Genomic DNA, 27397 nt, shown 5'->3' with positions numbered 1-27397 from the left:
GGTGAGCAAGTTACAGCTCGTTCCCCCGCTACGGACAGTAGAGCTGGCCGGGGAAGCAGCTGGAGAATACCGCCGGACAAACCGGCCGACGTCGGAGGAGCGCGTAGCTGCCACATGGTCAACACGAATATGGTATAAAATAATGCTTTATTACACGGCGAAGGCGTAAACAGAGAGCGGCATGCAGTTGTTGTGGAGCTAACATGGCAGGATGTGTCTGAGGAGAACTTTTCTACATCACCGTCCATGATAGGTAAATAGTAAGTAAGTAAATAGTCTTTTATTTAAAGAAAGTATTTAGTGTTTACTTTGTAATAGCTGTATTCGCGGCCATTTTTAACACAAAGTTGCAATTTCTGATGGGGCGGAAAATTTGACAGAACGCCGGGCACAGGAAGAGGGCAATAACCTGAGTATAGAGGGGTGTGTGCAAACAAGCCGCCGGTCGTCGGCCGCCTGGTATTTTCGGTAGACAATCAGCCACAAAATGCAAGCCACCTCCGTATTAAAACGTGTGCCATAATCCCAGTATTTGACATAATACAAAATACGATGTTTACTCAGTTCCTCGTAAGTCCAATGGTCCAGTAGTAGGGCTTGTTTTAGCTGATATCCGCGATGAACGGGAACCTTCTGAAACCCAAAAAGGCTCACACGCCTCCCCCTGGTGCAGCAACAATTTTCTGCAGCCATTTGGCTGGCCTGATGCGAAAAATAAACGAATTAATCCGCAAAATCAGCTGAATCCGCAGTCCATCTGCATGCAATAAAGCAATGCTGTATTGTGAGATGCTGACCCGGGTGACATCACATTCGCATTCGTCCTAAATCCGAGACTGAAGCTGGAAGTCACTCATTTTAATGGGGCGGGATTCAAAAATTGAATATATAAAACGATCGCTTTCACACACATCTAAGGGGTCCATTTTATTCAAGAGCATAAAACACAGCGTAAAATATGAAATAACATGCTTGGATGTGAAAGCTCATGTTTCAGTGCCATTGACAGTGCTGGACGTCCAAACAATTTTGACTGAGAATGTAAACCATCATAGCCACCCTCCCAGTCAAAATTGATTAAACTTCAAGTAAGTAAGTAATTCAATGTTTCATTGTTTTTTTTTTGTGTGTGTAGCTGTTCATACTGCAAAAAATATATGTAACTCAGCAGTGTGAAGGGAATGCATATCGCACGCATGCTCACTGAGACACTTGATGACTACAGAAGTAAATATGGTCCCTTCTGAAGGTCTCAGCAGTCATGCTTTTGAGGAAACTTGGAAGATTTTATGCTACCAGAGCCAACCTTTTTTTAACCTGATAGTTTCACGTGTGGTATCAAGAAGGTGAAGGTATTTTCTACACCTTTGCCCGCCATTGCTTGTTGGCGTCCATAAGCGGACTTCAAGGGGGGGGGGGGGGGGGGGGGGGGGCTGGCAGCGAATGACTGTTCGCTGCCATCCCTTCCAGTTCAAATGGGTTGGATGTCTGTTAGTGAAAATTAACAGAAGAATGATGAAAAGAGCCATGTGATTGGACCATAAATGGATTTGAAGGTGGGGCCAGGCCCCCCTGGTGGCCGAAAAGTGTCATTGCATGTAATTGACTTTGCAACATATGTACAAGTTGTAAAGCAATAAAACTGCAACAAAAATGACCAAAAAAAAAATTATAATGGGTCAAAATTAGACTTCGAACAGATTATGTGACTAGCAACTTAGACGATAATTTCCTTTGCATATGATTAAAAGAAAAATAGGGGAGGGCAATTTTATTTTTCTTTACATTTTTTTTTTCTTTTACTTTTTTTATTGAAGCAAATTTTTGGGGGATTAAATGATTTAGACATAAATGTCCTACCCATAATAAGGCCTAAACACAAAAAGGATTGCTTCAATCAAAGAAAACTGTTTGGATACAAAATTAAGTGTACAAATGCAAATTTTTCAATCTCAATATTTTTCACATTCAAAAACTTTTTCCATGATTGAAATTTTTCTTTTTTTGACTGAAGTGATTTTTCTTTTTGAAAATATATATTTTTTGAAGCTATTTATTTTTTGATTGAATAATAAAGACAAAATTGTCCTAGCCAAAATGTGGCCCTAAATCAAATCAACATTACTTCAAACAGAAAAGTTGCTTCAATCAAAAAAAACAAAACAAAACAAAAAAAAAAACAAAGAAAAATAGCTTTCACATGCATTTTTTTGAGTTTCAAATGTATGTTTGCATTCAAACACAATTTTTTTTTTTTTTTTTCGGTTAAAGTGACTTTTTTGGGGTCAAAAATACATATTTTGATTGAAGCAACTTTAATTTATTATTATTATTATTTTTAATTTAAGCGACTTTTTTTGATTGAATAATAAAGACACAAATCTACCTCCATATGGCTCTGCCCACCGGATACAATTTTTGACTGGGGTAACTACATTGGCACGACACCGGCGGGCCTACCATATTCAGTGGATGACGATCTTGGCGAGAAGTATTGCCTAAGCAGCCTTATTTAAAATTCCCCTCAAGAATGATGGGAAACAAAAAACGATCATTGTCAACTTAATATTATAAATATTCATGTAAGTTAATTTTATTGCATAAACTGCGTTTCGGGGTCATCAACATGTTTTGCCCCCCCCCGCCCCAAAAGTCAAACTCCGCCTATGTCGGCGTCTGTTGTTTGTTTTGTCGAACAGTGGCGACGTATTTCACCTGTTGATGATTGTTCATAATGCAGAAGTGTCGGATTGACATCCGATTCTTATCCACATTCAAATGAGTCCACCTTGAAACATGAAACAATTGGAATTTGACTGTTCAGATATGTGAAAAACAATCACATGTGTCCAAATGGGCAAAGAAATTGAAATTGACCGGCAATGTTGACATAGCTCTCTTTACAGTTACTGTCATTACGGGTATTTGACTTATATCTGTCGATTTTATTGCCTGATCTTTCTCAACACAGTTGTACCTCAATTTACAAATTACCTGACTTTAAGGACATTTCAAGGAGAAACGATGATTTGAGATACAAGCCTTTTGAGTTACAAGCAAAGAAACAGAACAAATTGAAGCATAAGTCCAGGTGCCAGTCAGAATACAGAAAAATGTGGATATAACTGCTCCGTCTTGTGTGTTACTTGCAATTACATGAAGACATTGACCCCAAAATGTCTTGAATGAATCCCAATTAAAGGCACAGATTCCATTTTGACATGTTAAATAAGGTTATAAGTGACTATAAATTAGATTTTTCATGCTGGCATGCCGTTATATGGCCGGGGTGGGGGTCCTAGTCATTTTTGCGAATGTGTTTGTGTGTTAAGTGTTCAGCTCATAAAGAAACTGCTTTATTTCAGCACTGCAACTGTCAATTATGACGGCGCGGCGGGGCAGTGAAGTGGCCGTTACGGCGTCCTTCCGTCCATCTTATTAGCGCCTCTCGTTAAAGGCAGGTGGGAAAATGAGGAGATGGAAAAGGAAGGACGTAAGCGAGTGAGAGAGATGGATAGAGCGAAAATAGAGGATTTGCGGACCGGCTCGGCCAATCGTGCGTGTCGGTGGACTGCAGAGTAAAGATATTAAATATGAAACATGAGTGAGATATCAAAAAGGAAGCTGCAACGCTACACGGAAATCCTCTTTTTTTCCCCCCAGCCCCTCTATTCTTCCCCTCAGTGACTTAATCCTCCAGGGCTTACATTTGTTGTTTGTGTGTGTTATTCTATCTGACATATTTGAATATTCTCCACCTCTATACATGTTCTCCCACCATCACCACCCACAAAAACCCTACTTATCGCCAGTCTTTGTGCTGTTGGGTATTTACATGGATTTGATGAAAAAAATAACAGAAGTGAAAAAAATAATAATGCAAAGAAACAACAAAGCGATGACTTAAAATGTGCTTTACATCATTAGTTCATGGCTTGAATGAACAAAATTACACTGTAAAGTTTGTTGAAATGTCATGTCAATGTCAAATTCCTTTTAACCCATAATGGCAATATTATAAATGGATTTATCAACAGCTAATTTTGATGATGGAAATCATTGAGAGACATCGTTCAACTTGGTCAAAATTGGCCAAATCATGAGAATCTCTTTAACCCTTTAACGATGGATGTGTTGCCGGCGTCACATTTCCACATGCGTACTTTGAACTACTCTAACTCCTGAACAGTTTGTGCTATCAAAAAAAATCCTGAAAGCTGAGAGGTTGCGCTTGGCAGCCAAATGGGTGTCATTGCTGTGATCTTACTCTCCTACCGCTAGGAAACCAGCAAATCAGCTCCTTTATTCTCAGACGTGCTGGCATTAGCGCATTTATGCATGCGATCCTTTGAACTACCGCAATAGACACACAGAAGAAGTCAGGAAAGCGGGGGGGGGGAAAAAACGGTGAAGAACGACACCTTTTATTAATTTTTTTGTGTGGAAATGCCCGCAAGGCGGCCATCGGGAACAGTAAAACCTCCACAGAGGTTCAGCAAAGAGTTTGGGAGCGATGGTGCAACGGGAGGAGCACCATTTAAAGAAAGGTATCGATTGTTTCTCTGCAGTTGAACCTCTCTGTGTACATTTCTCAAGCTCATTTTTACTTTGTTCACGTGACTTTATGTATAAAACATGTTTGTATTGTGTGTTGACTTACAGTACAATATACAGAGTGTAAATGCGCAAACGTGCGCATTGCAATCTACTATGTATGATGCGTGCTTCTTTGGCCTAGCAACCATATTTGAACAGTCTAACATTGTCAAAGTCTTGTTTCAAAGTATATACAAAATTATTATCTTATGTATGTGCAGTAATCTATACATTGTTGGATACTATACAGCGTTTGTGACTACCACTAACATTAGACTTTCATATATTTTTAAGTCATTACACACAACTGAAGTAGTTCAAGCCTTTTATTGTTTTGATATTGATGATTTTGGCAAAAAAAGTCAAGAAAAACCAAAAATCCCTATCTCAAAAAATTAACATATCATGAAAAGGTACCCCAAAGAAGCTACTAACCTAATCATCTGAATAAACGAAATAACTCAAAACCCCCTCGAAAGATTCCTGAGGCTTTTAAAAACTCCCAGCCTGGTTCATTACTCAAAACCGCAATCATGGGCAAGACTGCCAACCTGACTGCTGTCCAGAAGGCCATCATTGACACCCTCTAGCAAGAGGCTAAAACACAGAAAGAAACTTCTGAGCGAACAGGCTGCTCCCAGAGTGCTGTATCAAGGCACCTTAATGGGAAGTCTGTGGGAAGGAAAAAGTGTGGCAGGAAACATTGCACAATCAGAAGAGGGGACCGCACCTTGTGAAAGATTGCGGAGAAGGGCCGATTCCAGACCTCGGGGGACCTGCAGAAACAGTGGACTGAGTCTGGATTAGAAACATCCAGAGCCACCGTGCACAGGCGTGTGCTGGAAATGGTAGAACCGCCTGACCTGGGCTACAGAGAAGCAGCACTGGACTGTTGCTCAGTGATCCAAAGCACTTTTTACAGATGAAAGCAAATTTTGCATGTCATTCGGAAATCAAGGTCCCATAGTTTGGAGGAAGACTGGGGAGAAGGAAATGCCAAAATGCCTTAAGTCCAGTGTCAAGTACCCACAGTCAGTGATGGTCTGGGGTGCCATGTCAACTACTGGTGTTGGTCTACTGTGTTTTATCAAGGGCAGGGTGAATGCAGCTAGCTATCAGGAGATTTTGGAGCACTTCATGCTTCCATCTGCTGAAAATCTTTATGGAGATGAAGATTTCATTTTTTTTCAAGCACGACCTGGCACTTGCTCACAGTGACAAAACCACTGGTAATGGTTTACTGACCATGGCATTACTGTACTCAATTGACCTGCCAACTCTCCTGACCTGAACCTCATAGAAAATTTGTGGGATATTGTGAAAAGGAAGTTGAGAGACACCAGACCCAACACTGTGGATGAGTGTCAGGCCGCTATCGAAGCATCCCTAACACCTCAGCAGTGCCACAGGCTGATTGCCTCCATGCCACGCCGCATTGAAGAAGTCATTTCTGCAAAGGATTCCTGACCAAGTATTGAGTGCATAGCTGATATAATTAATTGAAAGTTGACTTTTTTGTATTAAAAAACACTTTTTTGTATTGGTCGGAGAAAATATGCAAATTTTTTGAGGTAGGGATTTTTGGTTTTTCTTAACTTTTTTGCCAAAATCATCAATATTAAAACAATAAAAGGCTTGAACTACTTCAGTTGTGTGTAATCAATCTAAAATATATGAAAGTCTAATGTTTATCAGTACAGTACAGAAAATAATGAACTTTATCACATTATGCAAATTTTTTGAGAAGGACTAATATATATATATATACATATATATATATATATATATGTATGTATGTATATATATATATATATATACATATATATGTATGTATGTATGTATGTGTGTGTGTGTGTGTGTGTGTATATATATATATATATATATATATATATATATATATATATATATATATATGTATATATATATATATATGTATATATATATATATATATATATATATTTACTATTTTGCACTCTTGGTCTACTGTATATAACCTGTTTTGACCATAGTATGCAGAAAGGACAAAAACACCTATGACCATCCCTGCAGTTTTTGTTGAATTATCAAATATAAAACTATTCATTTTCATTTTTTTTTTATTGAATGTTTATCCTAACAAGTTAAATAAATATTATCACGCTTTAAAATGTTTCGTCCAGCATGTTTGGTTGTCAATGGGACATCAATATTACATTTTTTTGTGTGTTTTTGGGTCCAAAATGTTGATTACAATTGGTCAGTGAAGAAAACAACAGTTTGGACATAAGGGTATGGTGTCCTGAAAAATGGGACCCGACCTGGCCATTGTGAACAGTTTTTTCTTTGAAACATAAAGGCAACATCAAAGGCATGCAAATTCGGCCAAAATAGGCTTAGGTGTTAGGTTAAAATAGGACAATTGCAAAAATCTGCCTTGACTTAAAGCAATTCTGGCATTTTGTAAGCCAAATAAGAAACTGAATCGCAATCAATTTTATTTTTGTGCATTTAGTGCGCCATCGAATATATCAACATTCAAATGTGTTTTTGTCATGGATTTGTCATTGAATAAAAGATAAACCAAACGGTTTTGATGCGGCTGTTGTAAATGTGTCATTGAAGTACATTTGAGTTGGGTTGAGTAAGCCGAGTTGACATGTTAATCAGATTGAACAGAAATGAATAACTATAGACCTTGACATTGATGCGAGATATTTGACACATAAACAAATCGGTTGTAGTAGTATCTTTTATGGTAAAAAAAACAATTAAAAAAAAAATATATATATATACATTAAAAAAATCTATTAAACACTCTTTTTTAAATCTACACTCATTATACCTGCAGACAATCTAAAATTGAAAAGGTGTCAACAAGATGGAATTTGCTTGGAATATGTTGGTCACCATTTCATCAAGCCAAATTACTTCCAGTAGCCTCACTTAAAAGAGGAACAGAAGCAGCAATTCTGGTTCACAACCTGATAGTACATGCGACTTTTGTGCTGCCTGATCAAGCCTGTCATCTCTCATACTCAACTCGCTGTACCCGGCGTCCTCGTCAGTCCTAGGAAAGCAATTTCACTCCATTCACTCTTCGTAATGCTCTTATTATCCTCTGATAGTGCATGCCTTACAAGCTTTTCATTCGTTCGTTTCAAACCTTCTCTGGATACTTCCTACACTGCAGACTACATGCACAAACATAAAAATATCATTCAATTAATCAAAAGCTGAGTATTTCTTGATTGGTGAATAAAAATAAATGTGGCTGAAACATGTTAAGTAAATCACATTCAAGTTTATAAAATGTAAATTTCAGCCGATGTCAGTGGATGCTATTCGACAATATGGACTTTGAGTTAAATGAAATGGAATAATTGATATGTTTTTTATGTTACTCCATGAAAGCGATATCAAGTTTTGAGCTGACCACATACAACATTCTTGAAAGAAAAAAAATGCCACTCAAACATTGATGGGGATCCAATCCAATCAATTTTGACTAGTAAGGTCGGCAGTGAATGATTGCTGCCCAACCCTCTCAGTCAAAACGGATTAAATGCCAGCCCTCCCAGTTCAAATGGATTGGATGTCACAAAAGCTCAAATTGTCATGAAAAGTTTCCACAAAAGTAGTGCTTTTCCAAATGAGAAGCTGTTTGAATGTTTATTTTGCTCATCTGGCTTTTTAGGCACCAAACAACTTTTGCAGGCGAGCAGAGCAAAGTGTAATTTATTCCTCTTTTGTGTGTCGGCGCGCCTTTAAAAAGCTGGCCACGGGTTTTTATTGATGTGTGCTCTCCTGTATCTCACTGCCGATCAGTCAGCCCTGCAGGCTAATCAATACGAGTAAAGGGCATTAAAACTCGGCCTGCTACCGTTTTTGTGGGAATCTCCGCCTTCACTGGCTAATACCTGCTGCTTATCACCCCTGCCAGACACCCGTCACTGTCACTTTTTGAGAATAAATAAAAAAATACATATATACGTGCAGGCCTTACAGGCAAAGTGCTAACATTTGACTATACACTTAGCAGCCGCTTCATTAGGCACAGAATTAAAGCTCCAACCCAAGACCTGTAGGTTCAAATTAAAGTTAAATTGGACTTTTTGAGTCACGATCCAAAGTTGTGGACGGTTTCATGTAATTCATCTTTTCTGTTTTCCAGCGTGAATTTGAAGGATTAGAACGTGTCCCTCTGAAATCGGCTCGTCGGCCCTGCCAGCCGCTGATAAGCACTCTCAGTATCGATTAGATCTACCTTTTTAATCTATTCAACTCTTCCAGGCAATTGGGAGGAGGGGTTAGACGCGTAAAAGAGTTGTGGCGTCTGCGATATGCACGACTTTGAGAAGGCGTCACCGGAGGGCAAATGTCTTATTTTCACTATTTTTTTCCGCTTTCATGAGATCATATAAAATACATTTTTACAAGTGCTTTTGAACATGCTGCTGCGGGCTGGCCAAACAATTAATTATCCAGGGAAGCATTTACAGAAAAAAATACAAGAAAAAGTTTGGGTTAAATTTTCCTAACTGAACAGTTTCACAAGGCAGCATGATACGAGTCTCAATAATCTATGAATGAAAAGACAAATAGTTTGCCATCTGCATTTGAAGCTGCTATTTTTGAGTCATTTTGGACATTTCCAAAGTAAAGTTGCAAACTCATCAATCTGTCTCATAGATTATTCTGTTAGCAATTAAGGTTTTACTCTACTATATTTTTGGTGGTGATATGAATTTAGAAAAAATGCGTTAAACTGCAGTGATATGATGACATCAGATGTTACGGACAACGTTGCTAGAGATGTACACGTGTTTTATACAGTAAGGCAAGGCAAGGCAAGGCAAATTTATTTATATAGCACAATTCAACACAAGACTATTCAAAGTGCTTTACATCACATGAAGATAATAAAAATCACATTTAAATCAATACAACGTAAAAACCAAGACAATCAAAATAGGAAATAAGATCATACATAAAAATCGCATTTAATCACAAATAGAATAAAAATAAATAAATAAAAATAAAACAAAAACTACTACTACTAGTAATAATTGAAATCAACAATGGAGATAAGCACAAGAGGAATAGAAACCAAGTAAATTGAAATATATAGACAGTTATGGATATGCAGTGCTAAACAAAAGCGTTTTTAGCCCTGATTTAAAGGAGCTAACAGTTTGAGCATACTTCAGACGTTCAGGTAACTTGTTCCAGAGGTGAGGAGCATAATAACTAAATACTGCCTCACCCTGCTTGGTTCTTGTTCTTGGAACATGCAGGAGACCGGTTCCAGACAACCACAGGGGTCAAGATGTCTCATAGGAATCTAATAAATACAGCATGTATTTTGGTCCAAGGCCATTAAGTGTTTTGTAGACGAGCAGTAGTATTTTATAGTCTATCCTTTGACTCACTGGAAGCCAGTGTAGCGATTTCAAAACCGGTGTAATGTGGTCCAGCTTCCTTGTATTTGTGAGGACTCTGGCTGCAGCATTCTGTACTAGCTGCAGCTTCCTGACTGTTTTTATCAAGACCTGTAAATATACCGTTGCAATAGTCCAATCTGCTGAAAATGAATGCGAGCATAGGTTTTTCCATGTCTTGTTGAGTCAGAAGCCCCTTAATTCTGGCTATATTTTTTGGTTGGTAATAAGCAGATTTAGTGACGGACTTTAGATGGCTATCAAATTTTAGGGTTGAGTCAATAATTACGCCAAGGTTTCTGACTTGATTTGTAGCTGTAAGTGACATTGTGCTAAGGTGCCTGCTTATCTTTGACCTTTCCTTTTTTTGCCCAAAAATGATCACTTCTGTCTTCTCCATATTTAACTGGAGAAAATTCTGGCACATCTATTCATTGATTTGATGAATGCATTTACTGAGGGAGACTAAGGGACTATAATCATGTGGGGACACAGAAATGTACAGTTGTGTGTCATCTGCATAGGTGTGATAGGAGATGTCATACTGTTCCATAATCTGAGCTAAGGGAAGCATATAGATGTTAAATAAGAGTGGTCCAAGAATTGACCCTTGAGGGACTCCACACGTGAATTTGGTTCGTTCTGACTGATGGTTTCCGATTGACACAAAGAAATCCCTATCATGTAAATAGGATGTGAACCACTGAAAAATAGTGTCAGTAAGCCCTACCAGTACAACAATTTCGAAGAGCACGAGTATACTAATAATGCAGAAATTGTCCTCAAATTAGCATTTAATATGGATGCCCTGAAAATCTTTGGTTGGCCCCTTACATTGTTTCTTGGGAACGGAGATTTAATGCAGACTTGCTGGCGAATGACGTCAGGCACGCGCAATTTGCAATGAAAGTTTAAGTCGAAGAAAAATGGTGTGAAATGTCCAGACATAGTTCATGGTGCGCCTTTCTAAGTGTAAAAATCATAGTCCAACTTAATTAAGTATGCTAACACTGACGTGTATGTGTAGATGTTGCATTGACTTGGGCTGCCAATTGTAGAATTGTCACTGCCTGCAAATTTTTTTGACATCTTGGTGTTCCTTCATGTTGGACGCTACAAAGTAAAAACTAAAGTTCAAGTTTTAAAGTGTTAGTTTTAAACTGTTATGGTATGTTTGACTTGTGAAGTTAAACACTTGTCCAAATTTTTTTCCCATTTCAAGCTGTGTCATCGCATTAGATTTGCGCTATTTAAATTGCAGTGTACTTGTGTAAAACAAGGGTGTCTTAAATATTGTGTGCAATAAAAATGCTGTTAATTTGAGGCTATATCACCCACATCTAGTAGCAATAAGGAAACTAATCCTAATATGGCATACTTGTCAGTTTTGTCTATTATAAATTCAAAATTTGGTAGCAATTGGAAGGAAATACCATACAACAAGTTAATCTCTGACGGAGCCCTTAAAACTGCCAAAACTACTTAAATGTCTTCTTGATTTCAGATGGAAGACTTCCTGTGTCTTTTTATGGTGTGGATTACTGAGAATGTGTTCCTGGGCCCACTTATGATAGACACATCTACTGAATTTCATCTTGCTGAGTGAAATGCTTCTGGGTCTGGATTTTTTTATTTATTTTTTTTAAAGCATTATATGGCATCATCCATCTGTCTAGTAACCATTGGACAAAATCTGTAGAGCGAGCTTTTGGAGAAACTCTGACTAAAATAACCCTCGATGGCCAATTCAAAACAAAAATGTCAGATTTCCTGTGTCCTCCATGGCATGGCTTCTGAGACTTTTTTTCTGAGTCTCCTCATGATTTACAAATGTACCAAAGTCCATGTTGCTTAGTTAAACTGGCATCAGGGGCTTGAGTTTTAAATCACGAGATGCATGGCACCATCCATTTGTCTAGTAGCCATTGCACCAAAATCTCCAGAACAAATCTGGCCAAAAAAACCCATAAGGACCACTTCAGGCAAAACGGCAAACCTGTGTATTGTTTGGCATGACATAGCTTACGTCTGCACTAGAACGGATAATGGCCTTAAATGTGTTGTTTGTTAGACTATACGGCATGTTGGCTACACTAAAGTTTCTCTTCTCCATATATGCTCTTGTACGGGGTAGATAGCCATGTTATGTTATAAACTATGGACCCGCTGCTTAATATAGACTTAATATAGACTGATGTCTCCGTATAATCATCGGATACAAAGGAAGTGACATCATGGCGCGCGCCATTGCCATTTTTAGTGTGGCATTACTGCATTGTAAACAATGGAGGCCAACGATCAAGACAGCATTTCTGCTCCTCTTTTCCACAGCCATAGTTTACAGATTATCCTCTAGAGCAGGGGTGTCCAAACCTTTTGCAAAGGGGGCCAGATTTGGTGTGGTAAAAATGTGGGGGGCCGACCTGGGCTGACGTCCTTTACGTAGAACAATACTGGACTGTCTCAGAAAATTAGAATACACAATATTCTAATTTTTTGAGACAGTCCTGTGTATATATACAGGACTGTCTCAGGAAATTAGAATACACAATATTCTAATTTCCTGACTGTCTTAGAATACACAATATTCTAATTTCCTGAGACAGTCAGGAAATTAGAATATTGTGTATTCTAATTTCCTGAGACAGTCCTGTATATATACACAGGACTGTCTCAAAAAATTAGAATATTGTGTATTCTAATTTTCTGAGACAGTCCAGTATATTTAGGCAAATTTTAGCAAGCCATTTTGTGTGTCACATTTGCTTTATTATTTTTTAAAAATAATTTCAACAATCTCACAACTAGCCTGTGTGGTGTTCTCTTTCGACTCTCGGCCTCTTGCGAGCTAACTACAAGTGGCTTCAATTTCTCGCTGCGTATCTTCCCTGTAATCTTGTCGTACATGTCAGTGTGTCTTGTTTGGTAATATTGCCTCACATTGAACTCTTAAAAAACAGCGACTGTCTCTTTGCAAATGAGGCAGACACAGTTGTTGCGTATTTTACTGAAGAAGTAGTCAAATTCCCACCTATCCTTGAAGCGTCGGCCAACGCAGTCAACTTTCTTTTTTTTTGTTTTTTTTTTGTTGATTACCGCCATTTTAGAAAATTGTAAGTAAAGGGTCACACGGAGTAATGTTGCTTAGAGTTCTGCTGCCTTTTAGTGGGTAAATGAGAAGCAGCATTTAGTGTGTAAGCTACTTCATATGCTGGTAGCAGTGCTGCTGACCAATTCATTAAGTCTGTGTGCGGGCCAGACTTTATTGAATTTATGACAGAGGCTGGGGGCCGGATGAAATTTGACCACTGGCCGCATTTGGCCTCCGGGCCGGACTTTGGACATGTCGGCTCTAGAGTCTAGAACAGAGGGTCGGGAACCTATGTCTCGTGAGCCATATCTGGCTCTTAAGTCTTAGCTCAGCAAGCAGCAGGGCTGGCCCCTCCCAACTCAAGCCGACCAAAGTGGAGTGTATAAAAAAATACGTAAGGGAAAATTCAACCACAAAAGTGAACTGCATAGTACCCCAAGTAACAGAGTCACGTGACCAGTTTCACTTTCATGATTTTTTCGCCTATCAAAATTGTCGCCACTTCCAGGAGAGCGAGACTCACGAAACGGCTGCCCTGAGAGGCTCCAAATGTCTAAGCCACTGTTATATACAAGTTACCTGGTTGTGGTTTCTACTAGTTCCACTTCCAGTAAATATACACAGCACCACACCATGTTTCTATTTGTTATTTTCCAAGTGGTGCGCAACTTAGCAACGATTTTAATATCCCAAGTAAGGATGTCAGGCTTTTGTTGTTGTTTTCTAAAGATTTATTTCAATAACAACTCGGTAACAACTTGCTAGTAAAAGCTGAGCGTGCCCTCACACTCGCTCCCGCATGATACGTTCAAATAAAAGAGCGCGCCCAAAATGGCGTTTCTGACCCCTCGTCTAGAATGTGTAGTAATTTCGAAATTTCCCGCCGGCGAGTAATGAGTTTCCAGTTCAGAGGTAAACCGCACGGATGATGACGTAACCCATGAGTCTGCTCCTTCCTGCACATGCGTTGTCTGAGCCAATGCAGGCGTACCTTCCATAAGCGGGGAGCCTTAAACGCACCTTAAATGTAATGCGGTCAGGTATAAAAATAGTCTGCAAAATAACCGGGAGAAAGTTATCCCTCCTAGAGTTAGTGTTAGAGAGACTTTTACTTGTCTCTCCTTATGATTGTCATACCTAATAAATTCCATGTTTGTAATTGAAACAGGCTAATATTTCAACAAAACCAATGGGTTTACTGAGACAATTTTCCGGGTTCACGCCCAAAATCCCAACCAGCAGTAAATTTTCGCCAGGATGCCACACCCTCACTATATGTTGAGTTTGCAAATGGCAAATCGCTCAAAATGTCAAATCCATGCAATTTTGCAGTGCATTTATTCAAGCCCTTGATAAAAAGGAGAAAAATGGCCTCCTTTCAGCCATCACTTTGACTCGCCCTCCATTTGAGGGAGGAAGCACGTTAAACAGAATGCTAAGCAGGCGAGACGCGTCAACGTCAATTCACAAGCCTTTTGATTCAACACAGTCACACAAACGTACGCACACACACCGACAACGGAAGGGTCAAAACTGGCAGCACCCACCTTTAGCTCATTACTGGCGTCACATCCAATGAAACTCCCATCTACACGGCAATCAGCCTGTGGAGAGAAAAAGAAGAGATTTAACCTTTTGCCTTTAAAAAGTACAATACGTCTTCATCGTGTTCACTTGTCACCATAAATAAAAAACATTAGCTGGGGCCTGTGCATCTAAAAATAACAACTGGCTGTCAAAAGCTCTGCTGGTAGTAATTTGCAGAGAGAAAAACAAGAAAATTGAACGAGCTAAGTCGCAGCAGAGAGCAGCAGGAGCAGCAGCAGCAGGCTGACGGTGCACCAGCGGAGAACCGGTTAGAGACTTTTAAATTGTTGTCGGAGTCACTGTCGTCTGGCGTGTATCGTGTGTCAAAACAAGCGCGTGCCGCCTATTCGCGCATGACTGCGGATGCTGAAATACAACACAAATATATTTAATTCATGCGCGCCCACAACTAAATTCGCAGAGACGCTTCCCGCGCGCCGCTTGGCAGCTTTTGACTCGACACCCAAAATGCTGTTTCAAATATTGAATATTACGTTCTGTTCATGGACGGAGATTACAATTTTTGTCATTTAATTTTTGAGGGGCAATATACAGTATTTACTTGAATAGGATTTTTTAAAAGTTTTTTTTTTTTTTTTTAAAGCAAAATCATAGTCCTGATTTTAGTGAATTTTCATTCCTTTCTAATAAAATCAGTAATCAAGGGTGAACTGTGAACAATATGAATATGATTGTGATGTGCGACTGTGCCCTCATCAGTCAGCTCTCTATGAGTTGCCCTGGAGCGAGCGGCTTAGCCTCACAGTGTCCCACTGGAACCTTGTGAACATACTGAGTGCCTCTGTTGGGACTCTGTAGGTGAGAAAGTGTGATTTGTTCAAATTGCGAGAAATGCTTAAAGCAATACTAGGGAACTTTCAGTTTTGGTCAATTTTAGTGATGCAGGTGGACAAAAGCGGTAGTTTTTTCCTTAAGGAAGACTGCATTTCTCATTAGGACCTGCACACAGTATCGTAAAATCTTGATCTCCTGGTCGCCTGCAGTTGCATTGAATGACATTTCTGTTTCCAGCGGCTGTGTGAAGGATGAATAGGGATGAGGTAATTTATCCAGTTGTGGCTAAACAATATCATATGACGATGTTGATAAGAAGAAACATTTGATTTTGTACCATATTCTCCCATCGGCGCTCCGCGGTTAGTGTTTATTATTGAGAGTCCTTTTATCCTGGTAGCCTTCCTTTTACTTTTTTTGTCTCCTTGGACAAAACGTTTTGTCTCTTTTGTTGCTCTGCCATCTTTGCAGAGTTCACACGGATTTGCATCGACTTCCATCTTTATAATGAATGGGGAAAGGGGGAAGTGACGTACAGGTATGCCGTAAAGCAGTCAGCACATTTGTAGTTTTTTTGTTTGGCAGGATTTCTGTCACCCTCCTCAAAGTTAGTGGCGATGAAAGCGATACAGACCCTTTCAGGCCATAACAGAGGTGTCATTCAACTAGTTGTCTGTCGACATATTATAACAAATGTTATGAAAATATTAGGGCTGTCAAAATTATCGAGTTAACGGGCAGTAATTAATTTTTTAAATTAATCACGTTAAAATATTTGACGCAATTAACGCACATGCCCCGCTCAAACAGACTAAAATGACAGTATAGTGTAATGTCCGCTTGTTACTTGTTTTTTGGTGTTTGGCGCCCTCTGCTGGCGTTTGGGTCCAACTGATTTTATGGGTTAGTATCATGAGTGAGCGTGGTGTAATTATTGACATCAACAATGGCGAGTTACTAGTTTATTTTTTGATTGAAAATTTTACAAATTTTAATAAAACGAAAACATTAAGAGGGGTTTTAATATAAAATTTCTATAACTTGTACTAACATTTATATTTAAGAACTACAAGTCTTTCTATCCATGGATCGCTTTAAGAGAATGTTAATAATGTTAATGCCATCTTGTTGATTTATTGTTATAATAAACAAATACAGTACTTATGTACCGTATGTTGAATGTATATATCCGTCTTGTGTCTTATCTTTCCATTCCAACAATAATTTACAGAAAAATATGGCATATTTTATAGATTGTTTGAATTACGATTAATTAATTTTTAAGCTTTAATTAACTCGATTAAAAATTTTAATCGTTTGACAGCCCTAGAAAATATTTTATAAAGGTTGAAAAATTCCGTAGTGTTGCTTTAAGGCGTGCATAATATGTCTAACTCATTGGCTGTCATTGACGATGATACACCTCCATTGATTTAACCAGTTGGGGACACCAACTCCTTCCATTTCAAATAGAGTAGTCGTTTGTCACTATCAATGGTACTGAAACGTGATCATTCACTTCCAAGCCTCCTAGTTTCATGGATCAAACATCTAAACATCAGTTGAATGATGGCTCATATCTAAAAACCCGTAAGTGGGATTATTCGTATCTCGAGGCATTGCTGTATTCGTGTCACTGCTAGTTGTTGACCTAACGCAGTCAGTCACTTCACTTCAAAGAAGGTACCGTACAAGATACAAATGCCATCACTCCAGAATGGCGACACTTGTGTGATGAAGTCGGCACAATCGATTCCGCCGCTGCTCTCTGTGTTACAAGACAACCGTGTCGATTCCGTAATAGCTTGCGATGCATGAATTAAAGCAGATTGATTTTTTTATTTTCAATAGGGTGGCAGCATGACGTGCTGGAATTTGATGTCATATGCCCAGCCGCAGCCTTGAGAACATGAACATGTTTCGTATTGATTTCACTTCACCAAATCTATTTTCTTCAAGACAGGGCTTAAATCAGACATTAAAAGCAACAGGGTGGAGAAATGTTGTTTTAGAAAGTTATCGTATGACCATTCAGAGTGTAGAAATAAATATTCATTAAAAACAAGACAGATATTGATTTTTAAAGTTGAAAGAAAGCAAAAATCATATGTTAATATACATATTCATTTAAGGTTTCGCTGTATAATTTTTAAATTAATCTACAAATTCAATCAGTTGCCAGAATTTCATTCTGCCAAATGCCAGAATCACCATCAGATGCCCCAAAAAATCCACATCAACCAGATTAAAAATCAGGTGTTGAGTCTAGAATGATTGTGGAAGTTACAAAAGTGAGCTAAGAACTATGGTCAACGATGCACATCTGTTTTCATATCGAAGCATAAATTTATGGCTTGAACAATCCAAGACAGCGGATGAAAGGATTTCTGTCAAAATCCTTTATATGGACTTTTACAAGTACAAATGTTCGTGACACAGTTTATGGTAGGAATGTTGGACGCAAACGCAGGGTAAAAAAAAGGTCCTCAAGTGTGGACCAACACTGCATGGTCGAAGCAGAGGCCGATGATGTCATCATTCCCAGTGTCTCCATTTAAAAACGGCACATTTTAATCCGCGGGAGCGTAATTTGTTTGGATAGAGCTCAGTTGGGGGACCGTAATCAGAATAATTATTCTGGTCTCATTCCAGCCTCGGGCCTTTTAGCTAATGACAGCCGCGACACTCATGGCGAAGCTTTCAAGCTGTCGGAACGTGTGTGAAATGTGTGGATGATATGCGTGTGTGTGTGGGTAGGTGTGTTTGTGTGAGTGGGTGTTTGTGGATGATGTTTATGTCTAATTTATCTACAAGGATTAGAAAAACACCACTGGAAAACGTGACTTTTCTTGATTTTTTTTTTTTTTCTAGATGCAGCGTTTTGAACTAAATATACATTTAATGTGTCTTACAATTACAGATCGACTGTTATAGGTTTTTCAGGACCAATACCTATTATTAGTACTTTGGGGGTCCAAAAAACGATTTTTAGAACTGATATTCATTTGCAGTAAAAGTGTAAAAATCGGCGTAAAAAAAATTGAATAACGCAAACATTGAACTTCATTGAAATGCCTAAGGCATGTTTATTGAATCATACAAATATAAAATAATATCTAATAATATTGAATTGCATGAATTTCCTGGACTCAGAAACATCTCTTATGAAGTTGAATAAAAGATTAAATAAATGCCTCTCTGAAATTTTTCCATATAAAATATAATACAGCAAAAATACAAGTTCTTAGGCTCAGCAGCAACTGTTGTAAAGTTAAATAAAAACTTAGACAATCGCAATTTTGAATTTTTTCACAATAAATAAAATAACATTTCAATATAACAGAAATAATATACCTTTGTTTTAACTTCAAACAAAAAAAAAGTAACCCTAAACCCCTAACCCTTAAAAAGGTGGAAAGGCGCAATACAAATGTAACTCCATTTACCATTACCATTTAACTAATCATAGGTAACCTTGGAGCAGGAGAGAGAGCCGAAGCTGAATCTGAGCCAAAATAGCCTAAATTTAAATTGATTTTTTTCATATCGGCCGGTCGGATTAAAAAATACACCGATGCCGATATACGTCAAATTTCCAAATATCAGCGCCGACAACCGGCCCGCCCGATAATCGATCTCTCTACTTACAACTACACTTAAATAATATCTTTAACGGGTTATTTCAGGCCATCACCAACAAAAAATAACCCCATAAAAGGACAGCAAAGACCATTTTAACAATTTAGTGTTGTGCTGTCAAATTTATCGCGTTAATGGGCGGTAATTAATTTTTTAAATTAATCACGTTAAAATATTTGACGCAATTCATGCATGCACGGAATGACCCGCTCATGCATTGCCTCAAGCAGATTACGATGATGCACTTGAGAGGTAAGAGGCAGAGAAAGGTGTCGTTTTGTACTTTTTCTTAACAAAGGTATAACACGCGACGTGCTGGCACTTTGTTTCTTTATTAGCACATTCAGCTTCAACATTAACACAGCTAACTCTAACTCACTCCTGTATCATGTGACGAGTAAACAGCATTGGCACCACGTGCACTTCAGGGTGCCTTGGATAATTCTATATCAGAATATTACGAAAGGCAAGTGGACACAGGCGTTCATTGGACCGCGCCGTTTATTGGCATAAGCTTCGACAACTCCTTCACAACAAACATAAGTATCATTTAGTGAAAGCACAACAAAAATAATATCTCTCAAAAAACAAAAAAATGTTCACATAAAGAAAAGCGCTAATGAGGCCCTATTCTCAAACAGTTAAACAACAGTGCAAAGAGAACTGGCATTCCCAATCAAAATAGCTATGCAAAATACACATAAAACTTAGACTTTGGTCAAACTATATTCAAACATTTCGTTTAGTTCAACAAATACACCGGATGGCAATATTTAGTCACAATATACAAACTGTCATAGGTCTCGTACGTTGTGAAGCCAGCACTCAAATGACCCTGAGGTGCAATGCATGGACCAGTAAACAGGGAACTACGGCGTCAGTCAAGGGACAAAACACACTATTTGGCTTGATTTCTAAGTTAATTCAAAACTCGCTACACACCTTGTGGTGTATTTCAATCACTAACAGAAACAATGTTAATAATGTTAATGCCATCTTGTGGATTTATTGTTATAATAAACAAATACAGTACTTATGTACAGTATGTTGAATGTATATATCCGTCTTGTGTCTTATCCTTTTTTCCCAATAATAATTTACAGAAAGATATGGCATATTTTAAAGGTGGTTTGAATTGTGATTAATTACGATTAATTAATTTTTAAGCCATGGTTAACTCGATTAAAAATTTTAATCGTTTGACAGCCCTAATTTTGCGGCATGGGGGCTTTGGGGTTTTGGCGTTCGTGCTTACTCCAAATTAGGGTAACATTGCTAACCCAAGAGAACTGTATAGGCTGTCGCCTTACAGCAAAACTGAGCAAAAACTAAACCTTAGTTTACATCGTCGCCATTTCTGGACATATACATGTGCTCAATATGTGCAATCTGAGGACGGGGAAAATCCTTAAACGACGATGAAAATAACAGCGACATCATTGTCCTCGTTTAGATTAGATCTTACTTTTAGCGTCATGTGCTAATGTTGCATCCTTCCTCCTCTTCCTCCCGTTTTTTCATCCTCCTCTTCTTCACTTCACTCATTGTGGTGTTTAGTGACTATTAAGTGAACATCCTTCCTCCTCCTCTTCCTCAACTGATTCAGTGCGGTGTTTAGTATTATTCATGCTCAGTCGCGCACCTACGCTCTCTCCAGACAGCAGCAGCGCCTCTATTTTTATTTTCCCCCCTACTACATCCCGATCTGAAGTCTTGCAGTCGTCCGCTTTTAAAATAGCAGCGTGTGGTTAAATAAGTTGTGCTTTTGTTCCGTCTGGCTGGAGAAGCTCAAGAAATGCATCAACTGTATGATTTTGACAAAAAGCAAAACAACATGCCTGCTCGGATCAGCTCAAATTGTACAAAGTAGACAACTACATAAAGCCAACCCGGAAAACTCAACGTTGAACCATAAATTCTGGCTTGAAACCCAATTTCAAAACTGTAACACTGGCGTAAAAAGACATTTAACCTTAACCTGTCGTACTTTAAAGCCTAACCCAAGATAGGAACCTCAACACTGGGTTGTAACTATCTAATTTCAAAGCATATTAAAACCATTCAAACAGTAATGCTATCTTGGAACCCTTATTCCAATTTAAAACCCTACTTTTAAACATTAACCCTAAACCTAGAAATACAATTTGGAAATCTTTATCTGGTTGAAACATTTCTCTATGCCAATAGCAACACAATACACAACATGTGGTGCTCTAACCTACTTACCTACCTATTCATGGATCTATCTATAACTTGGGGCCCATCCAAAGGATGTGGACAATCCCAGTTTTTCATTTGTGCTCTCATCTATGCACACAATAATAAAACTGCATACAAAACAGCCCCAAGAAAATCCTCTTTATTTCACCGGCTGCTAAGCTCTTTAGCAACTCACTACAATGACCGCTGCGCAAACTTTGACTGTTTTTGAAATCGGTCACTCATTTGCTACAACGTAATCGCTATAGAGGCATTTTTATACACAGTAGAGTAGTGAACTAGGTTACTTGGCGCATACTCACTATGCATTCCAAAAGTGCTACAAATGGCCGGCTGACTACACAATGATGCCTTGAGTTATGAATGAATAGAGTTGCACATAGCAGATAGATCACAAAATGGAAAAATGCAATAAAAGGGTTTAACTTCGACATTCCAAATATTTGTGTTATGTTGTTTGGGAGACTAAAACAGCGTATTTTCCACTTAGGACAAATTGAACGCGCCACCGCATCTAAATTAAAAGAGTGAAAATGAAAGCAGCCAATAGCGTACGGCACGAATGCTATTTTTAGACTGTGACATCGTATCGTAAAGCGGAAATGGGACATTATAGACATGCCCTCGCATACAAACCATTATATTTCAGCTAGTTTTTTCCGGTAATCTTTCAAAAAACGAACATGGCAATCAAGCACTGCTGATATGGAACTTGTAGAAACGACTCTAGACATTACGACATATGAAGGATGTTTTCTTCATATGTTTCCCGAAACCAAAGACTCGGAGGAAAAAATGTGAAGAATGGATCAACTTGCGCGGACGTTTAATGCCAACAAGGTGACGCCATTCACATTTCATATGCAGTAAACATTTTGTTGGGGGGCATGGCCCTTCAGAGGATGAAGAGGTTAGCCATTTTGATATTTTTTACTTATTTTTTAGCGTGGCATTTTGGCGTGCTGCTTCTGTCTGACAATGAATGACCTGAAAAAATTTAAATGGTGTCTGACTGCCACTGTTACCTTTTCTGTTTTTTAGAAAAAAACATAAATAAAAAAAAAAAAAATTTAGGCGGGAAGTGTAAATGAATTATAGAAATAAGATTTTTTATTAATGAAAAAACTAAAAGTGTTCGTTGGCTGTCAACGAGTAGCATTTGCGATCGCTACACAAAAATAGCAATGTAAATCGCCCAAAAGAACAGTCAGAGACGTAAGACAACCAGAGGATGTAATATATAAGAAAGACAGGGCATATGGTGGTAAAGGAGAGATTGTTGAAACAGGCGAATGTTATTGTCAGTGGCGTAAGAAAAAGGTGTCCATAAAAAAGCTAAGGCTAAACTTAAGTCGGCTTGTTTCTTTTTTCCATCTTTTTCAGCCCTTGACACTCAAGCCATCTCTTTAACTGAACATTTGTATGTTCTTTCACATCTTTACCAGTGAATTTAGCGTCAGGGACATCATTTTCGGACAGAATTTGTAGGTTTAGCTCTGTAATTATCTCCTTCGTACACTATTTCCATTCATTTACTATTGGGGCAAAACGGAAGCATGTCCCCCCTTAGCAAAAGTTGCTAACGTCATGAATATTAATGAGCGGTTTTGACGTGTTGCTTGCGGTACGCCATTACGGGTCTCATTGTTTATCGCCAGCAATATAAGCAGATATTCGCGCCATCTCAAACTAAATAAGAATATCTGTCATTTCAACCTTTAATACGATGTACAAAAACGTGTAAATGTGCATAAAACAGGCTTTATTTACCCAATATTTCACTTTTACATACGTGCTCACGAAAGGCATGTGTCAAGTGATCAAAAACGAATGGGAACCTCTTGGTTCCTCACGATACGATACAATTTGCGATACAACGCTCACGATAACGATGATCTGACGATATGGCGATAAAACGATTATCGATTCAGTGGTCAGGAAATCATTCAATGATATTCTACGAACGACTAATAAACAGAAAACAAGCTTCTGCTGTTAATTGGAATGAGTTTATCACTAGTAGACGTCCAATCCATTTGAACTGGGAGGATTGCAGCGAATGAACATTTGTTCATTCGCTGCCCTCCCACTTCAAAAGGATTGAACGTCTATGGCCGTCAGTGGCAGCCAATGCCAGGCAATGAGGTAATTTTGGGCCATTTAAGGTCATTTACCTGTTGATTTTTCAGTTATTTCCTGTTGATTTTGGGATATTTTATGGGTCACTTCCTGTTTATTTTGAGTTACATAACAGGAAGTTAACATTCGCTTCCATGTCACTTCCTGTTTATTTTGAGTTGCATAACATGAAGTGACCTGGGAATCACCCAAATTAATAGGCAGTGACTCAAACACAACAGGAAATGACCTGGAAATGCCCTAAAATGAACAGCAAGTGACCTGTAAATGCCCTGAAAATCGGACAGAATGACTGCGAATGCTCTGGTTTCGAATGAACGAACGGTTCTAGTCTAAATGGATTGGGCGTCGAGCACTGTCAATGCGGCCTTAGAGTTAACCGAGACACTATTATAGTGGAAGATTTGGTAGCAACTTGTTGGTTCCTTTTTATTTACTTTTTTTTTTTTTTTTTAGACATTGACACCTTTTTAAAACGATATCTCGATTCTTGGTAGGAGCATATCAATAACCTTTGGGGATACAAAGTATCACGATATATAACCATTTCGATATTTTGTCACACCCCTAAAAAGGAATGTGTTGATTTGGCCAAGATGTCTACACCACTTAAAAAATTAAGATTGAATTTTGGAAACTACATTTGAATCTTGACATCGAATTGTGAAAAATTAAAGGAGTCCACATTTTCATGAAGGTGAAGTAGAATTGCTCAGAATTTGAAGTCCGTTGAATTATTCCTATTCAGTTTTAAATGCAATGACTCAAATTAAACAATACAATTTCAAATGACGTTATTGAAATAATGTTTTACTTTAACTAGTACACCACGTCAAATTTAGCAATTCAGATTCTGTTCAGAAATTTAGATTCAGTTTCTGATGGCACAAATGTGACGCATGTTCAAGCTAGAGCACATGGGTCCATTTTCCACCTTGAGGACAACATGGACACACACACACACACACACACACACACACACACACACACGCACAAACACACAAACTATCACATTAATGCTGCAGGGTGGCCACAGCTCCATTATTTCTCTGAAGAGGTTTTTCAATTCCATGGCTAATGCTTGAGGGATAGTGTGCGAGTTTGTGTCGTGTGTGTATTTATTTCTGTGTGTGTGTGTATATGTTTTTGTGCTTAGAGAAAGAAATAGAGAGATACGATGATGCAGGTGAAAGATTTTGCCACGAAAAATGTTGTTACTGTGCCGACAACAATCGTTATCCGGTGTATTTACTTAAGTCATTGGCCGCCATTGACGGTGATAGACGTCCAGTCCATTTTGACTGGGAGGGTCATCATTGGCCTGGGTTGTGGAGGTGCTGGAGCCTATTCCAGGCAAATACGGAGAGGAGGCGGGACTGGTTGCCAACGAATCACAGAGCACAGCAAGACAAACAATCTTTTGTGCTCACAATCATACCTATGGATAGTTTGGAGTCTTCAAAAACTCTACAATGCATGTTTTTGGGACGTGGGAGGAAACTGGAATACCCGGAGAAAACCCATGTAGATATCGGGAGAATATGGAAGCTCCAGAGAGGAAGGCCGGAACACGGATTAGACCTTTGAACTCAGAACTGTGAGGCGGAAGTGATAACCACTCTCAAATAAGTTTAAAAAATTCCGTCCTCCCAAAGCATGTGGAAATAAAAAAAAAGCACTGCTTTTTATGTGTAAAAGAATCAAACTGTCGACACTGACCGCCAGTTGCCATACGAACTGAACCGTTTTAATTTATAATATATCTATTATATAAATGTCTTCTATACATTACACAGTACTGAAAATGGATGGCTATACAGGTCAGGTACATGAGGTCAACCCTCTCATGATTTTTCAAATCTTCGCTTTGCAAATTTAATCTCTCCTATAGAGTACGCTGTTAGGTCTTTTGTGTCCTGCCATTATGTACTGTACGAAAGAAAGAGGACCTTCAAGGACTTTTAAAGTTTTTCTCCGTGTCATGCAGGAGCACTGCAAAATGGCGACTCACTATTCCAGAGATGCTTGGTGTTTTTCCCCTCCTAGCTGCAGTAAGCTAATTGATTACGGCCACCACTTCATTCTGACTGCATTGATCCGGTTAAAGGTGGCGCGAGGATAGCTCCTTGATTTGTCCCATCACCACTAGAGAGACGAACGCCACCGCCGCCTCCCTGCAAAACCATCTCAGCAGGACGTAATCGCTGGGTCTGTCGGCTGGTTAGGTTAAGCCACTGGACACTGTATTAGGCACACTAATGTGCTCTCCAATACAGGCAGTTGAGAAATTCTGCCTCTAAAAAGGCTTAATCTATACAGATTTTGGTCAAATTGCAACTTCCAATGACTCGGAACATATTTAGTTTTTGTGGGTACCATAAATGTATGTCTCACCTTTTTCCTTTTTTTCACTACCTGCAATAACATTGTTGGAAACCATGTTGATTTCTCTCGCAAGAAAATTCACCGTAATCAGTCTTGCGGGAAAACAAAGAAACTGCGGTGCTGTTATAGATCGTCGTATTTACAGCATGTCGTCTGATGTAGAAACAAGTGACTGGTCAAATTTTACGTTGGATGTCGAAAAGATCGTGTGTCGAAGCAATCGTACAGTAAATTGAGATACAACAGTATATATTAGTGCTGTCAGTTAACGCGTTAAAGGGTATGACAACACCTGGGGAAATGCTAATATTCCATCATTTATCCATCAAGGCATGCCTTTTGAATTCATATCATGCCACTTCGTGTAATTACACACATCGCAACACCAAGAAAATGATAGAAATTAGGTCGATTGTCAAGCTAAAAGGACCCGCCCCCGAGATGCCGGAAATCTAGCATATTGTGTGCGTGACGTCACTATAGGGAAACAACCAGTTCAGTGCTTAGTACTGAATGGTGGCGATGATGGCGGACAATTTTGTTTCAATTTGCAGCGACGGATCCGACGTAACGAACATTCTTCTAATGGTGACGAGGAGAGTATTGAACCTTTCTTTGGTGTTTTGGGTTATCAATTTGAGCCCAAACGAAAGCCAATGCAGCCTAATGAAACGATCATTGAGGGGAGCAATCACACTGATGAAACACCGGCGGCAACAGAATCACCGAATGGTTTGTTTTGCATTTCTTTTTGTGAAGCTAATACACCGTGACCGCAAAATAAAGTTATGTACATAATAATTATCATTTAATATGCTATCATCGGTTTCGCTCTGCCAACCGACACAAATATGAATGGGATTAGAGGATTTGTTTTATATATTTTATGAGCGATAATTTATACACGTGTCCAGTCCTATATCCAATGCGTGATATGTTTTTTATTATAAAAGAGTACTCTGGCCATTTCCCTCCTTTGCTTTGCCTGGGGTGGTGAGGTGGTCTCATCAGAGCCAGTCATCGTCCTCTTTCACTGGGCACCGCATTTGCTTTCAGCAGCAATTTCTTAGCAAAACCTGATTTCATTTGCCCATAGTTCGTATAGCTTTCAGGTGTAAAATGCGCAGCACACAAAACCGTGCCGGAGGCTGGGTCTGCAAAATTAGCCCTCTTAGCACTGACGAACTTTACTCATTGTCTGCGTAGTCCAGCTCTTTTTCTCGTGTTCGGGAACTCATGGGTACTACATTGCGACAAATGGCTATTTGTAAACCACATAGCATGACAGGTTTGAACCATTTTAGCGATTTTTTGATAAAACACGAACACAACTCTCTCGTCGATAAACAACGATGGCACCTGCCTCGACCTTTTGTTTCCTTGTTATGACGTCTCCGCCCCATTCGGCTGTTTCCGGAACACTTTCGGAAATGTTCGTCATTTTCGATCTATTTTCGATAATTGCTCATTACTGTGATTGATTTTTTTGTTAACTTTATCAATATTTGTTATCTGGGCACATAACGG

The 27397-nt window shown here is 38.8% G+C and overlaps 1 protein-coding gene across 1 annotated transcript in view; it reads right to left on the bottom strand.

The window, feature by feature from the left end:
• cdh11 (cadherin 11, type 2, OB-cadherin (osteoblast)) overlaps positions 1-27397 on the bottom strand; it is a 124811-nt gene that overhangs the window by 57640 nt on the left and 39774 nt on the right. Inside the window, exon 2 of the mRNA XM_057847974.1 lies at positions 14653-14709. The gene's annotated coding sequence lies outside the window, so the exon portion shown is untranslated. The remainder of the gene's footprint in view (positions 1-14652; positions 14710-27397) is intronic.

The sequence above is a fragment of the Corythoichthys intestinalis genome, chromosome 10 (assembly GCF_030265065.1).
Source record: "Corythoichthys intestinalis isolate RoL2023-P3 chromosome 10, ASM3026506v1, whole genome shotgun sequence".
Classification (NCBI taxonomy): Eukaryota; Metazoa; Chordata; class Actinopteri; order Syngnathiformes; family Syngnathidae; genus Corythoichthys; species Corythoichthys intestinalis.
This window is presented reverse-complemented; position numbering and strand designations above follow the sequence as displayed.